The sequence below is a fragment of the Macrobrachium nipponense genome, chromosome 5 (genome assembly GCF_015104395.2).
Source record: "Macrobrachium nipponense isolate FS-2020 chromosome 5, ASM1510439v2, whole genome shotgun sequence".
Classification (NCBI taxonomy): domain Eukaryota; kingdom Metazoa; phylum Arthropoda; class Malacostraca; order Decapoda; family Palaemonidae; genus Macrobrachium; species Macrobrachium nipponense.
Genome location: NC_061107.1, coordinates 12,297,552 through 12,314,051, shown reverse-complemented (window position 1 = coordinate 12,314,051; position 16,500 = coordinate 12,297,552).

Here is a 16,500-nt window from a genome sequence, read left to right as displayed (position 1 = left end):
TAACTCTTCCGACCTTCAAGGACATTTTACAACGTGCAATACTTTCGCCGCAGTCGCTTACTACAATTTCGGAGATATTGCAATATATATTTTACCCTTTCAAAGTTTAATTTTAACGAGTCACGGAACAGAAACACAGACAACAATGCTCCCACATTACTACAGCGCGGATAATCCGGGTATAGAATTGGCCATCTCAGTCTCTTTGTTGATAGACTTGCATTTCCCAGTACCTGGAACACCAAAGTTTATATATTATACATACATATATGTATATATATAAAAATATATATATATATATATATATATATATATATATATATTATATATATATATATATATATATATATATATATCAATTCAAGCTACAAAGGTCCTTTAATATCTAAAACTTCCTTTACCTCCCAATGATATATTTTCATATATGTACCCGAAGGGGAATTTTTTAATTGATAATATTTCGTACCCGGTCCCCCCATGGGATCGAACCACCGTCCAAGTGGACGGGGACGAAATCAGGACAGTCAGTGACGCTATCCAATCAGCCAACAGAGATGCTATAAGTTCATATCGATTCTGACCTTACGAATCACCCTCGATCTGGGTGCTTTCGTAATTAGAATCGATATGAAACCCCGTCTACCATGTTGGCCAACATGGTAGATGGGGTTTCATATCGATTCTAATTACGACCAGATCGAGGGTGATTTGTAAGGTCAGAATCGATATGAACTTATAGCGTCTCTGTTGGCTGATTGGATAGCGTCACTGACCGTCCTGATTTCGTCCCCGTCCACTTGGACGGTGGTTCGATCCCATGGGGGGACGAAATTATTATCAATTAAAAAATTCCCCTTCGGTACATATATGACAAAATATATCATTTTGGGAGGTAAAGTGAATTTAGATATTAAAGGACATTTGTAGCTTGAATTGATATATAAATGGATCACGGTTCGATGGTGATAAATTATTCATATATATATATATATATATATATATAAAATAAACGAAAAAGTAATAAGCCCACATACGTGAAAATTAAAACAAAAAAATTATGAACAACAAGCGGGCAAGATATTTAGCGAACATAAGCAACATTTGCATACGCCAACAGCGATACAAAAATAAATAGATAAATAAATAAATAAAGCAATGATACTTAAGCGTAAGAGCATTAGCGTCAGTCCCATTGATTAGTAGTAAATTGAATGAAAGACTTCTATCATCAGGTTTCAGTCCCTTCATGAGCGAAATGTCATCTGCGCAATCAGTTTACAGGGTGTCCATAAAGTCCCAGTACCATTAAGGTATTTTTTGCTCGAATACCATATAACATAGAGTTATGCAGTTTTTTGTAGAATATTCTACATATCCTCAAGTTTACATTCGGAGCACTTCATGCAATACATTCCACATGTGCACCTCCTGTTGCCCTCATAATGTCGAGACCATATTCCATCTCCTTCGATACGGGCTGCACCATATCAACGTCAACTTTTTGTGAGGGCAAATGGAGGTGCACATGTGATATGTATTGCATGAAGTCCTCTGAATGCAAACTTGAGGAAATTTAGAACATTCTACAAAAAACTGCATCACTATGTTATATGGTTTCTGAGCAATAAATACTTGTAATGGTACTGGGAATTTATGTACATATAACCATGGCATCTACTAACCTAGATTATCTTCATCGTTTACCGTCGCCTTCTCTCGCGTAAGTTCCGAAAGTGTAACTCTACGTCTTTGTTTATTCATTCAAACCATATCCTGCAAGACAGCTCAGTTAATGCTTTACCTCCTATTATAAGAGTGAATTCACATTGAACACCCATAATCATCTCAGAAATGTTCTTTAGTAATATATCTACGTAGAAATTTTCATTATTGTTTCAGGCGTTTTCATGTCAGTCACTGTTGACAGTCTTCTGAATATATGCCGTCTTCTTTCATACTATATTTGCATTTCCATATTTCCCCCGAATTGGAATCTTATCCCGAGTCGCTCATTATTTCCAAAGTCCCAATTCATCATCGGTCCTTTTGGCTGCACCAATTCTGACTACGGCTTTTGTAATGCTGCCATTTTTTTCCCCGGTTTCGAATAAAACTTCGACATTTGGTTCAATTGATTCACTTTTACCTTAATATGGAAATATGTCAGGGTTCGCCTTTTCCCATTTGCGTGTTTTGATTTGAGTTGCAATTCTGACTAAAGAGCAATGCCCAATGCCCCCAGGCGCTGTGTTAATGGCATACAGGAAAAATTCGTATTTATTCTTACAAAGGTCATAATTCAAGCATTCTTTTATGCTTGACACTAAGGCCAGCTGCGTTTGGCTTATAGAGTGCATTGCTCTTCAGTTTAATTCTGATGCATTCGTTCGGTTTGGTGATTTGCAATGCAACAAGGGGAAAAATGGAATTCAAATTAATAATTCATTTATTATATATGTTGAGCTTATGAAACGAAAATAAATAAAGTGAGCTTCTAGGAGGGATGAATGATTCCATTATTTAGTTAGACACTTCCTCTATTTCTGCAAGCATTCACCACCAAATGATAGATGGCGAAATACAACCGATTTTAATATGTAAATATAGAGCTCGGTATATCCTCTGAAATCTAAATTCAAAATATATTACCTTCCTGCTTATTCTTCTATGATTAATAATTCAAGAAAACATTTCATGAACAGTTTCCTCCTGCGAATAATTAGAGCCAAAAGCTACATCGACTGAAATTATTTTGATTGCCATTTAGTAGTTTTGGGAATAAAAATCTTCCTGCTAGATATGTTGCTTTAAACTTAATTTGACAGTCTTGTTTTTTTATTATATTAAATTCTGGCATTTGTTACTGGAATTGACTCTTTATTCTTATTTTATATTTAATATGACTCTGGCATTTGTTACTGAAATCGTAGAGCAATGAATGGCCAAGCAGTTAAAATGATAAGATGGTAGCACATGATTAAAAAAAAATCACAAAATGTCAGGTAAACTATTTTTAAATAACAGAAGACAAGCAGAAAATTAACTTTTATTACTAAATCTAAAATCTACTTGATGTTTGTAACGTTTTTATTCAGGAACCTTCAAACACTTATGTAAGGATTCGACAGATGACCAAGATTTTACTATTATTTTATATTGCAGTATGACACAGTATAGTACCCATCTACTGCCACGCATATTATATTGTTTGGTCCATTCACCAGGAAACAGAAAGCTGTTCATTACACCACGTACCCATAGCACTATTTCCCGCCGATCGTGATAACAGTTACGGCGTTGCAATTCATTAATGAATCAAAATGTATTTTTAAATTGTTCCGCCACCAAGTGTCATTTTTGGTCAAACAGATGATTAATACCGCGGCCTCGTTCCCGCCAACCGTCTATCGGAATGTTTACAGCTATTTATTTATGGTTTTTGACTATGTTTATGTGTTTTAATTTTACTACCGCGTTTTTTGTTTGTGTTTTTATGCTCATCTCTAAGGGGCCGGTAGTGCAACCTCACTATGGTAGATTCACATCTCCCGTGCATCTGATGCCTAGGCCAGTCCCTTACGACGCTCCTTATTGGTTGTCAAAAATATCCCTCAGGATAGGTGGAACATACATCCTGAATATGTTTAATCTCTCGAGGGACTGAGAGTTTCCAGCCTTGTGATTGGCTTATCAACAGCGAAATAGGAGCGTCGTAATCCTACATAATTTCTTTTTCCATTAAGATTTTTTAGCCTTTAGGAACTTTTCAGACATTTACAGAATTCATTACTGAGTCTCCTCTCCTTCGTAAAGGAGTGACTGTAAAAAGAATTTTATTACATCGAGAGATTTTCTTGTCCCTCAATTATAGCAATTAATCCTGACTTGTTTTTTCCATAAGATATTTTCCCATAAGATGACTATCATCAAACCTAACTGACAAGGTCTTCGAAAAGAATCCATATTTCGGAATCAATACTCAACGCACGTAAAATCTTGTAAGGATAAAGTATACAAAGAGAGTAAAGTTTAGATGGATAAAAAACCATATGATTTAACGAATGGGAAAAATCCGAGAAACTTTAACAAACTTCGAGAAGATCTTCCAGGGTACAAACGGTTCAAGAAAGCGGATAATAATTTGCCTAATAAAATCAGTAAACGTCACGTTCAGTTAGTACTTTAAAAAAGAAGTATTTCTTCGACTATTTCCTTTCGTTTGCCAACTGACGCCACCTCGAGAAACGAGAGAAATTACACATCGCAAAAGACTTTTAAAATGTTGTAGTTTCTTCTGTTTCACTTCTTTATACGAGACTTGAGCAAGAAATATCTATTCACTATACATACCATACATATATATATATATATATATATATATATCTTATATAATATATATATATATATATATATATATATATATATATATGAACCATGTATGCGCGTGTGTACATGTTTTAGGGCTTGTGCCTTGTATGATAAGGCGCCCTATGAGGTAATGTTAGACTTGCGATAATCTTACGCTAAGTCGGTTGGTATTGCACTTCCATCTTCAATGGAGTGTCTTGGGGTTGTAGATCACTTACGAAGTCGGGATTATCTTCTTGTTTATGACGACGATGTGTTAAACTCATGATGATTCGGTGAGGAGGTTCTTGTAGAAAACACGAAGTATAAAAATATATATATTCTTTTTAGTTTACATGGTGAAGATCAGGTATGATTGTACAAGTCTTCTAATAACGATAGCTTGATCGCTTCTGCCAATGATTATGGCTAATTCTATTCTCTCTACATGGTAAAGAGATACAGGTCTTCTAATGACGATAGCTAACTCTGTTCTGCGCGTCTACCATACTCTGTTACAAGTTATGAAGGAAGCAGATAGTAGCTCGAACATATGAACATACAATCAGATGACATAGTTACATACGAACACACAATCAAAATGAGACACGCTACAGATCACGTAGCCGTTTGAATTATAGGTCGCGGTAGTTGTCTCAAGCAAGGAGCTTGGACTAGAGTTTATAAACAAATGAATGACTACAGGTGATGGCATGTATCTTAGCCTACTTTGTTGTATACGTCATCTTTAGCGTCTCTAGTCTGATCACATTTCTGCAAGCAATCTGGTTGACCTCTTTAGTTTTAGTCTTATATATATGGACTAACATTCCATATTTTTATTATGTAAACACTTACATTAGCTCGGTCAGCTACCAAAACCAACCACTGAATATTACTCAAACTTGACTTGCATTTGAACTTATAGGAATGTGATACAGACATGTGCTTATATATATATATAGAAAGAAAATATTATAAGTAAAAAAATTCATGGTGTACACAAATACAGATTCAAGTATTAAAATATTAGACATAATATGCATATAATATTCGTAAATAATAGTGATCATGTGATATATACTGATACAGTTTTTCACTTCATCTCTTTAAGATACATATGCTACAGAAATTACTAACATACTCTGATAATCGCATAGAATGAAGATTAACATGATAAAAATCATATTTTAACTGATAAAAATTTCATATATGAATTGATAAAAATTATTAATGTTTATGCTGATTGATTCGTTGATTTTTATGCTACTGTTTATATATCTGATTCATTAAATCCATATACTAACTCATATATAACTGCAGATATTTGGTAAGATTAAAAGGTAACAGATTGATTATAGGCTACCTGATTTGTTTATACATATGTATGGATTCATCATAATTATGATTAATATAATGTGCACTTTATAGATTCCTATTGCTTACGCAAAGATTTAAATATTTCGATTCCTTTTATGATTCAATTTATATATAGATTCCTAGTGCGTACACGCAAAAAAATATTATTTTCGATTCCTGTTATTTATGATCATTTATATATAGATCCTAGTACCGGCAAAAAATACATCGATTCCGTATTATGGTTCTTTTTTTATATACGGATACATTGACGAGGTTATCTATTCATTAACTAGCTTTCGAACAACTTTTCGTCCATTACACAGTTCCAGACAACCACCTATAGCCAAATGAAAGGGCCAATTTCACAGGGTTAAAACAAGGGGAAAATTTGCCTGGGCGGGTCAACGTTCTATTTTGCGCTCATACTTATTCTCTGAATCCTAAGCTACACAATTACGTTCGCAATGAATAAAATCATCCCCAGCACGAGTCCTTCGCCAGCAAAGTAGAGTTGAATATCCTTCGGGTCGTAATTGTTGGAAGTATGTCCCTTTTGTAGTCGATTTCCGACAGCCGCAGGAGCATTCCGCATTAAAACGAGATTAACGACGGGATACGGGTGTCGGTCGAAGAAGTCCATGATGGTGCTTATTCCTTTCACATTGTAGGCGGTTGTTACTCGACTGCCGTCGTCTGCAGCGACGAACGATTTTTTGAAGTTGCGATTGTGATGAAACTCTCGTACTGCAGGATACTGTAACAGGTTCCATTAATCAGCCTGCAAGTGAAATTATACTTGTCACAAGGGCAAAGTAAATTCAGACGACATCCAAATACAAGGGAGGGGAGAAACCATTTAGACCAGACTTAACCCACATGAATTCGCTGATATTTTGGATTCAAAAGAGTCCGCTGTACAAAACTTTTTTATCCATGGCATTAACAATGAGTGAACCTATCCAGGTCTATGATGACGTAAAAATATCCATAATTATAAAAAATAAACAGATATCAATATGAATCCCAAGGAAAAATTCGATATTACTGGTAGTAAATTACTAGACAAAGAAGTGGAAAACGGAGCTATTTGTAAGATTGCCAGGCAACATAAGAGTCAAAGAGAAGATTAATCATGATTCTGTATTTCTCTATGCTAACTGAAATTAAGTTGTGATAAAATCTGATCCTATGTGCCCCTAACAAAAGTTTCATATTCAATTTTCTCGCGCGCATCCTCTGAGGTTAATTTTTAAAAACTTTATTAATAGGTAGGAGATGCAACGAAAAAACCCACTATGTAACTAATTTCTAAATAAACTTTGGGTTTTCCAAGAAAATGTGACATTTTCCCATGAATGTTTTACTTGAATTGTAAGTAGGCTAATGTTGCAAGTAAATATTTCATATACATATCTTGATACTTCAAATAAATGTCTATGAGGCAGAAAAAATGAATTCATTTTGTTGTTATAGAAATTCTATTTGCTTATTTTGTTATTAATTTTAAAATGATTGCAACTCCTTAACTAAAGTTGCATTGCTCATACGGATAGACACGGCTGCCTTGCCCCATGAGAAGTTCGGGCTAAGCATTCCTTTCTCAGTCAATCTGCTTTGCAAGTGCGAGATGAAGCCTGTGCAAGCAGATATTTGAGGTTAAGGAATCATGCTGATACGGCAAACGCGACAGACCTTCTAGAACTGACGACGTCGTCACCAGCTTAAGAGTTACGTTACTTGCTGTAAGAGATACGACTTTAGTATTTTCAAATGATATTTTTTGTTTTAATTCTCCACCCGCATGAGAAGAATGTCTGAAAAAAAAAAAAAAACAGTACCAAAATTGAACAATATATTAGTTTCATGTTGGAAATCTGCATAATTGTAATTATGTTTAAATTAAATATTTCCTTATTCAACTAATGAAAAAGGTGTTTCCATACAAATTCTATATATATTATTAGCCCTGTATAAGATTCATATAGGATTATTCCATAGATAAGATTTCACTTCTAGACTTCCTGACTTTAAAATCTCTTTTATTTTATTTATTTTATTTATTTATTATTATTATTATTTTTTTTTTCCATTGACTACGAATATAAATCACCGGGACAGACAATATGTCAGTAGGTTTTGGATATGTGTTTGAACTTTTAGCTTATTTGTCATTACTAAAGCGTTAAGTTAAAGTTCAAATCTTTACGCATATATATTTGGATATTTTAATTAACCTATGGTTACGTTTTGCTTATTGATTTTATCGTGATTCCTTTTTTATTATAATTTGTAACCCTTCCGACTTCTTACGGAGTGTATTATATTGACTCCACTTGTATCCATATTTATTTTATTTTTTTTTAATTTTTTTTTATATTTATTTATTTATATTTTTTTTATATATATTTGATAAATTAATGGTTGGCTTGAATATGTGGAAAAGTGTTTTCTAGCGGCGTACCGTATAAGGCTACTTGCGGCATCAATCTATAGATACAAGATATAAAATGATAAAGGTATTTAAAACCGTGAGAAACCGCTATAATCCAGTTCGGATCCAATATCACAGTTGTAACTCGTAAGACATTGACACTTCCTATTTAATTATCCGTTATTCTACCAAACCGATTGACTCTGGGTGATAAAAATATATTATTGGTTTTCTAATGGAAAGGAATTCACACGATTTAAGGAGATTATTGATTTACATCACCCGAGTCATATTATCATGTGTTGAATTCCATGTTTACTGATTTAGCACTCATAAATATTCCTAACGCACTCAATTGCGGTATTTGTTTTTAGTGCTATTAATTCTATATAACGTGTCAAGGAACTATTAACACTAAGAAGTGTTCATTCCCTCGTCAGACTCGTAATTCTGTTAATAATTCTACGTATATCTTTCAAGGATTGATTTGGCTCAGGATAGGCTCTTTAACTGAGAGGTATCTTAGTGTATTCCTTGTTTCATGGACACGTGTTACAATTAGTTATATGGCTTTTTATATCGTAAGCATTGTAGGCCAGTAAAAGAGTGATTTGGCTTTCTGTGACATAGTAAGGGAACCCTGATGACGGAATGCAACCAGTTTATGACGATTGGTATGAAAGAGATTATTACTACTACCTGGTTGTTAGTCATCTGCTGTGTTCTTCGGGTTTTCCTTGTCACGGACCTACATATAATATTCATTTGATTACATTATTCTGATACACGTACTTTAAATATATTTTGCTTTAGGGTTTCTGCTCGAAGTGTTTATTGTTTTTGCTTAGCCGCTGACCCTGTTTCCGTTCGAAGTGTTTATTGTTTGGTGTTTATTGCTGCTGACTCTGTTTCCGTTCGAAGTGTTTATTGTTTGGGTTATGTCTGTTGACTCTTGCTTTGTTCAGTTTGTAACAGTTCTGCGCTCCAACCCAGATATTCAATGCTTGCGATCTCTTGGGTTAAGGAATTTTCTTGTTTAGCTACGGGTTTAACAATAGGCACGGATGTTTCTATATCTTTTAGTCCAATTAATGGTTCTTTGCTGTATGGTGCGGGATTGCGGATAATGCGTTAGCTATGATATTTGCTTTCCCAGGTAGATATCTTATCTTGGCTCCAAAGACCTGAATGATCATTTGTCACCGAGTTCCTTTTGGACTGTGATTAAAGCTTTTGAAAAACTCGGTAAAGGACTCATGTTCAGTAAGGACTTTATCAGGATAGCCATAGATTATGAACTTAAAATGTACTAGAGAGTTAAAGATACCTAGCCCTTCCTTGCCATATTACTGTATTTTTACTTTCAGAGGGCATTTAGTTTACGTGAATAAAAAGCTATAGGAAAAACTGTTTATCATATTACTGAAGTAGTACCCCTCTTACCCCTTGGTCTGAGGCGTCTGTTGCAATAAAACAAAATTTCCTTATTTAAATCAGGGATTTTTAAGTTAAGTTAGGTGAGCTGCATTATTCCGCTTTAAGATATCGAACGCCTGTTGATGCTTTTTAGACCATAATAAATCTACGCTCTTCTTCGTAAGATCTGTTAAAGGAGCTGTCATGATTGAAGAGTTTACATTTTACATACGATTGTAATACCCACTACAGCGCCAAAGTGCTGTATCCCCCTTTTTCGTTAATAGGTACCGGAAAGTTATGAATAGCCGACACCTTACCATGGACTACTTTAAGACCTTGACTAGACACATAAAACCTAGATAAACATGTTCGGTTTTAAAAAAAACTACATTTAGATATTTTACTCTGAGACTAGCTCTAGTTTATGTGAATGTACTTCTAAGGTATTAGAAAAGATTACAAGATCATCCATATAGGCATGTAGGTTATCCCCTAAAAGTCTCCAAACACTATATTGTAATTGGGGCACAACGTAAGCCGGAGGCATACGTAAAAATTGATAATGTCCCTGAGTGTGCTGAAAACGGAGTATGAGTACAATCACTTAGGTAATGGTATCTGGTAAAAGCTTTTAAGTAAGTCCAAACTGGTGAAAAATTTATTCTAACGTTTGAGGGAAAAATTATATGGGCTTATTTGATTTCCTAATGACTCCTATTACTAACATTTTTCAACTTCGTCATTTATCTCTATTTTGAAATTTCATTGAGAGTCTATACGAAAAGGTACGTATATAGCTTTATGTTTGTCCTTAGACCGTATTTTGTTTTCAATGACATCCGTTTTTCTCCCAGAGATCACTCGCTAGTGGATAAACTTCCTGGTATTCAGGTAAAAGAAAAAAAAATTTCTGCTGAATCACCTCTGCTTGAATGACTTTACGGATATTACTTTAGATAGATTATCAGAGAGATTCATCTACGACTGGTTGGGCGTGATTAAAAATTAGCAACAATAAAAAATGCGATATTTATAACTTCCGTATCCACGATATGTATACGTTTGTGGATCACTAGATTTAACTTGTTGCTGCGAGTCAACCCTGTCTAGGGCTTTGTTCATGGAAATCGTTATATTTCAGAGTGTCAGGAAGGATTAAAATGCATTTCCCAACAAGGTCTTTTTACACGCACTAAGACATTCGAGGGTGCATGCTTCTCGAGATTTTGCGTGCAAAGTGCGACTGCGGTTGTGGGAGAATTCTGTTGGGTCATTTGAACAATGTTACGATTTATGAGAAAAAATGTATAGTTCCTTTATATAAGTTATTATTAGATTAACTGTCTCATTTTTGTTCAAACGGATTTTAATATGTTTGAAGGTTTATAGGATTTTCCTTTGATAAACACGCCTTATTTTGCAGGATGTAAGATAATATTTTGTATACCCCTAGATGGATCTTACAATTACACTAGATACAGATCAAGTTTTTTATAAACTATAGAGGTTATCTGTAAGCGCTCGCTTATCCGGACTTCTCATTAGGGAAGTTCGAACAACAGACGGTGAGTCCGTAAATACAGGATATTACGTGTACTAAAGAAATAAAACAAGATACTCTCATTTTTACGGCGCGTACAGTTGGGCTTAATCCACCACTACTTTAATAACTTATTGTATTAAAATTACTAGAACCTGCTCTGATTACTTGATACGGTCGTGTGATTCATAGGAAAATTCCTTTTTAATCAAAAAGGTATTGGCATAAAAATAAAAGGTATGGCATAATTGATCCAACATCACTTTTCCCCACTCTGCTAGAGTCGCTTAGTGTGTGGAATTTGCTATGCTTTGAACACTTTCGGCAGATCTAACTGACCTTGACCGCTTGACTAGGTGACACAGTAACCGAGTTTGCTTGTTTGATTCTGAAAGGGGCTACTGTATTTCTTTCTTTTTTTTGTAATAATTAGGATCCTTCTCTTTATTACCATCGGCAACGTATTGTGTGTTTTTAGCATTATGTTGCTGGTTACGTATACAGCAATGAATGACGAACTATAGGCACTGAGCGATTACTATTAAGACAAGTTATCTCTACTGCATTCAATATTAACTGTATGTAATTGCTGTTGTTTACTTCATTCTTTGCTAAAATTTGAAATAGTGAGGGATTCCGGGTCAGCGCATTTAGCCTGATGAAAGTTTTTTAAGACATGTTATTTTCTTGCAATCCAGCCATATTTTTAAAGTTAAGTTGAGTCATTGAGGTTCGATATTTTATATAACTCAAAACAAAAAAAATTCAAGGCTAAAACTGCGATCGGGACTTTGCAAAGGAGCATTTATTGTCATAACCCGAAATAGTGTTACCTCTAATTTATATAGATTTGTACGGGTGTTCCACTTGTTTTTTGTGTTGTTTTCTAATCACTACGGTGCTAAACGACCCTATCCATGCATCTGTATAAATACAGACGTCCACTGCGTAAACGCATATTCACTGTTTAATATGATTTGTTACGTAAGGGATTAATAATCACCCAAAATGATAAAATTAACATAGTATATGATTATGATATTTCAGTAGAACTTCTGGAAACAGACACTCAAAGATAAAACTCGCAGTAGCGAAATCTCAATGATGTAGATAATTTCTGTAAAAGGTAAGATTAAGAATGTCTCGTAACTTCAGCCACAGGAATAACGAAATTCGACCTGCAAAGGAAACACTCAAAGTTACTCCAAATGAATAAAAAATTGTACTTAGCTTGCTTTTTGTGGGAAGTCACGGTGTTCCGATAATGACACACGGCCTTGGTCCTCCTTCTCTATTTAGCGGATGACCTGGTTGGCTTCAGTTTCCCCCGTGCGCGTTGTTTCGATGATTCGAGCCCTTGAAAGATCCGATGCTGCAGACGCGTTCGGTTTGTTTCTTGAAGTGCGGAAACGCTCACTAATGATGTTTTCTTGAATGATTCTAATGAGAGACGAAGCTTGCGTTGTCGTAGGAAAAAGACACGTCGGTTTTGTTTCTGGAAGTTATTCACTAAACGATGATACTAAGTTGCTTGAAGAATCTCTTGCTTCGTCGTCGTTGAAGAGTTCTTTATATGATACTTCATTATTCTGATTTTTCTTCAGAGAAGTTGTAGAGTTCTTCTGGTCCACTGCCACCACTTTTAGGGCTTGTGCCTTGTATGATAAGGCGCCCTATGAGGTAATGTTAGACTTGCGATAATCTTACGCTAAGTCGGTTGGTATTGCACTTCCATCTTCAATGGAGTGTCTTGGGGTTTGTAGATCACTTACGAAGTCGGGATTATCTTCTTGTTTATGACGACAGATGTGTTGAAACTCATGATGATTCGGTGAGAGGTTCTTGTAGAAAACACGAAGTATAAAAATATATATATTCTTCTAGTTTACATGGTGAAGATCAGGTATGATTGTACAAAGTCTTCTAATAACGATAGCTTGATCGCTTCTGCCAATGATGATGGCTAATTCTATTCTCTCTACATGATAAAGCTTAGGTAAAGAGATACAGGTCTTCTAATGACGATAGCTAACTCTGTTCTGCTCGTCTACCATCTCTGTTACAAGTTATGAAGGAAGCAGATAGTAGCTCGAACATATGAACATACAATCAGATGACATAGTTACATACGAACACACAATCAAAATGAGACACGCTACAGATCACGTAGGCCGTTTGAATTATTGGTTGCGGTAGTTGTCTCAAGCAGGGAGCTTGGACTAGAGTTTATAAACAAATGAATGACTACAGGTGACGGCATGTTATCTTAGCCTACTTTGTTGTATACGTCATCTTTAGCGTCTCTAGTCTGATCACATTTCTGCAAGCAATCTGGTTGACCTCTTAGTTTTAGTCTTTTATATATATATGGACTAACATTCCATATTTTTATTATGTTAAACACTACACATGTACGTGGACATATAAATAAAATATATAAAAATATAAATATTGCAAATAAAATGTACAAATATATATATATATATATATATATATATATATATATATATAGTATATATATATATTATATATATATATCATATATATATATATATATATATATTTATTAAATATAATTAAAGATAAATGCCACGAAGGAAAAAATAAACGAAGGAGTCTGCGAGATCTTTCGACTTAAAAGTCCTTTACTGAGCAGATACTGACAAAAATACGAGAAAAGACAATACAAGAAGGTTCGTGTAACTGACAGATAGTGATTATAAAGGGATTAGTACCTAGAATCCGACACCTGGAAGATAAGAAACCTTCCCAAAGAAGCATAAACAAAGGGTGCAATTAAAGGTTTAAGACAATCATCTCAGATACAATCTCCATACAATTAAAGGATTATAGGTGACAGCTATTCGGAACCTGGTAAACAAAACCATATTCACAAACATGACAGACATACATTACAATGAAATTTTTAATAACTCTAAGGCAACTGATTTTTATTTAAGTCAGTAATTATATCTTTGAGGTCATTCTTAAACATGTTACAGATACAAGGGTCTAAATGAAAAATGCCACGACTAACATTGAAATTACAATGAAAAGTAAGTTGTATTCAAGCAGATTCTAAAAGATTTCGTGATAAGACATCTCTTGACCGTGCAATTACTGAACTATTAATCCAATTAATTCGGTGGTTGTTTTCACTTAAAATGAATAAATAATGCATTAGATTTTTGCCCAGTTTTTTACAGAGTATTTATGCTGGCTTAGCCTTACTTCTAAGCCTTTGCTGGACTGTCCGAGATAGAATGAGGGACAATCCATACATGGAATTTTATGTATTATGTTGTTGCTTTCTCTGGGGCCATTTTTATTAACATTCTTTTTAGTGTGTTATTATAGGAAAACACAAGGTTGACATTAAAAGCTTTTAACAATGGTTTAATGGTTTCAAATCCGTTAAAATAAGGCAAACTGAGAATGTTCTTAGAATTTTCTTTCTGTGTGTTATTTTTCAGTATAAAACTTTTTGTGGGTTTATTATAACAAATGTCTAATATATGTGAAGGATAGCATAAATCTTTCCCTATTTTTCTTATGTATTCAATTTCTTGATCCAAATATTGTGGATGACAATTCGTAATGCTCGTAAAAACATAGAGGAAAAAAAATTGATATTTTTTATATTAAGATGGTGGCCTGAGAAGAAATGAACATAAGTTAAGTTGTTAGTCGGTTTCCTATAAATACTGAATTTACATTGAAATGGTTTTCTAGTATCAAAACGTCTAAGAAAGAGGGAGGCAATTGTCTTTTTCTAATTCTAGAGTAAAACTTAATCGATGGTACCTGGTTATTTAATTAGAGAGTAAATCATTTACATCAATACCGACAGGAAGAACAGCTATGGTAGATTCACATCTCCCGTGCATCTGATGCCTAGGCCAGTCCCTTATTGGTTGTCAAAAGTATCCCTCAGGAGAGGTGGAACATACATCCTGAATATGTTTAATCTCTCGAGAGACTGAGAGTTTCCAGCCTTGTGATTGGCTTATCAACAGCCAATTAGGAGCGTCGTAATCCTACATAATTTCTTTTCCATTAAGATTTTTTAGCCTTTAGGACTGTTAGACATTTACAGAATTCATTACTGAGTCTCCTCTCCTTCGTAAAGAAGTGCAGTGTAAAAAGAATTTTATTACATCGAGAGGGGATTTTCTTGTCCCTCAATTATAGCAATTAAATCCTGACTTGTTTTTCCATAAGATATTTTTCCATAAGATGACTATCATCAAACCTAACTGACAAGGTCTTCGAAAAGAATCCATATTTCGGAATCAAGACTCAACGCACGTAAATCTTGTAAGGATAAAGTATACAAAGAGAGTAAATTTTAGATGGATAAAAAACATTATGATTTAACGAATGGGAAAATCCGAGAAACTTTAACAAACTTCGAGAAGATCTTCCAGGGTAACAAACGGTTTAAGGAAAGCGGATAATAATTTCCTAGTAAAATCAGTAACGTCACGTTCAGTTAGTACTTTAAAAAAGAAGTATTGTTTTCTTCGACTATTTCCTTTCGTTTGCCAACTGACGCCACCTCGAGAAACGAGGAGAAATTACACATCGCAAAAGACTTTTAAAATGTTGAAGTTTCTTCTGTTTTACTTCTTTATACGAGACTGAGCAAGAAAGTATCTATTCACTATACATACATATTATATATATATATATATATATATATATATATATATAGTATATATATATATATATATATATATATATATATATATATATATATATGAACATGTATGCGCGTGTGTACATGTAGTGGACATATAAATAATATATAAATATAAAATATAAATAAATGCAAATATGTCACAAATATATATATATATAGATATATATATATATATATATATATATATATATATATATATATATATATAGATATTTAAATTAAATGTTAAAGTAAATGCCATGAAGGAAAAATAAAACGAAGGAGTCTGCGAGATCTTTCGACTTAAAAGTCCTTTACTGAGCAGATACTGACAAAAATACGAGAAAAGACAATACAAGAAGGTTCGTATAACTGACAGATAGGGATTATAAAGGGATTAGTACCTAGAATCCGACACCTGGAAGATAAGAAACCTTCCCAAACAAGCATAAACAAAGGGTGCAATTAAAGGTTTAAGACAATCATCTCAGATACAATCTCCATACAATTAAAGGATTATAGGTGACAAAGCTATTCGGAACCTGGTAACAAAACCATATTCACAAAACATGACAGACATACATTACAATGAAATTTTTAATAACTCTAAGGCAACTGATTTTTATTTAAGTCAGTAATATATCTTTGAGGTCATTCTTAAACATGTTACAGATACAAGGGTCTAAATGAAAAATGCCACGACTAACATTGAAATTACAA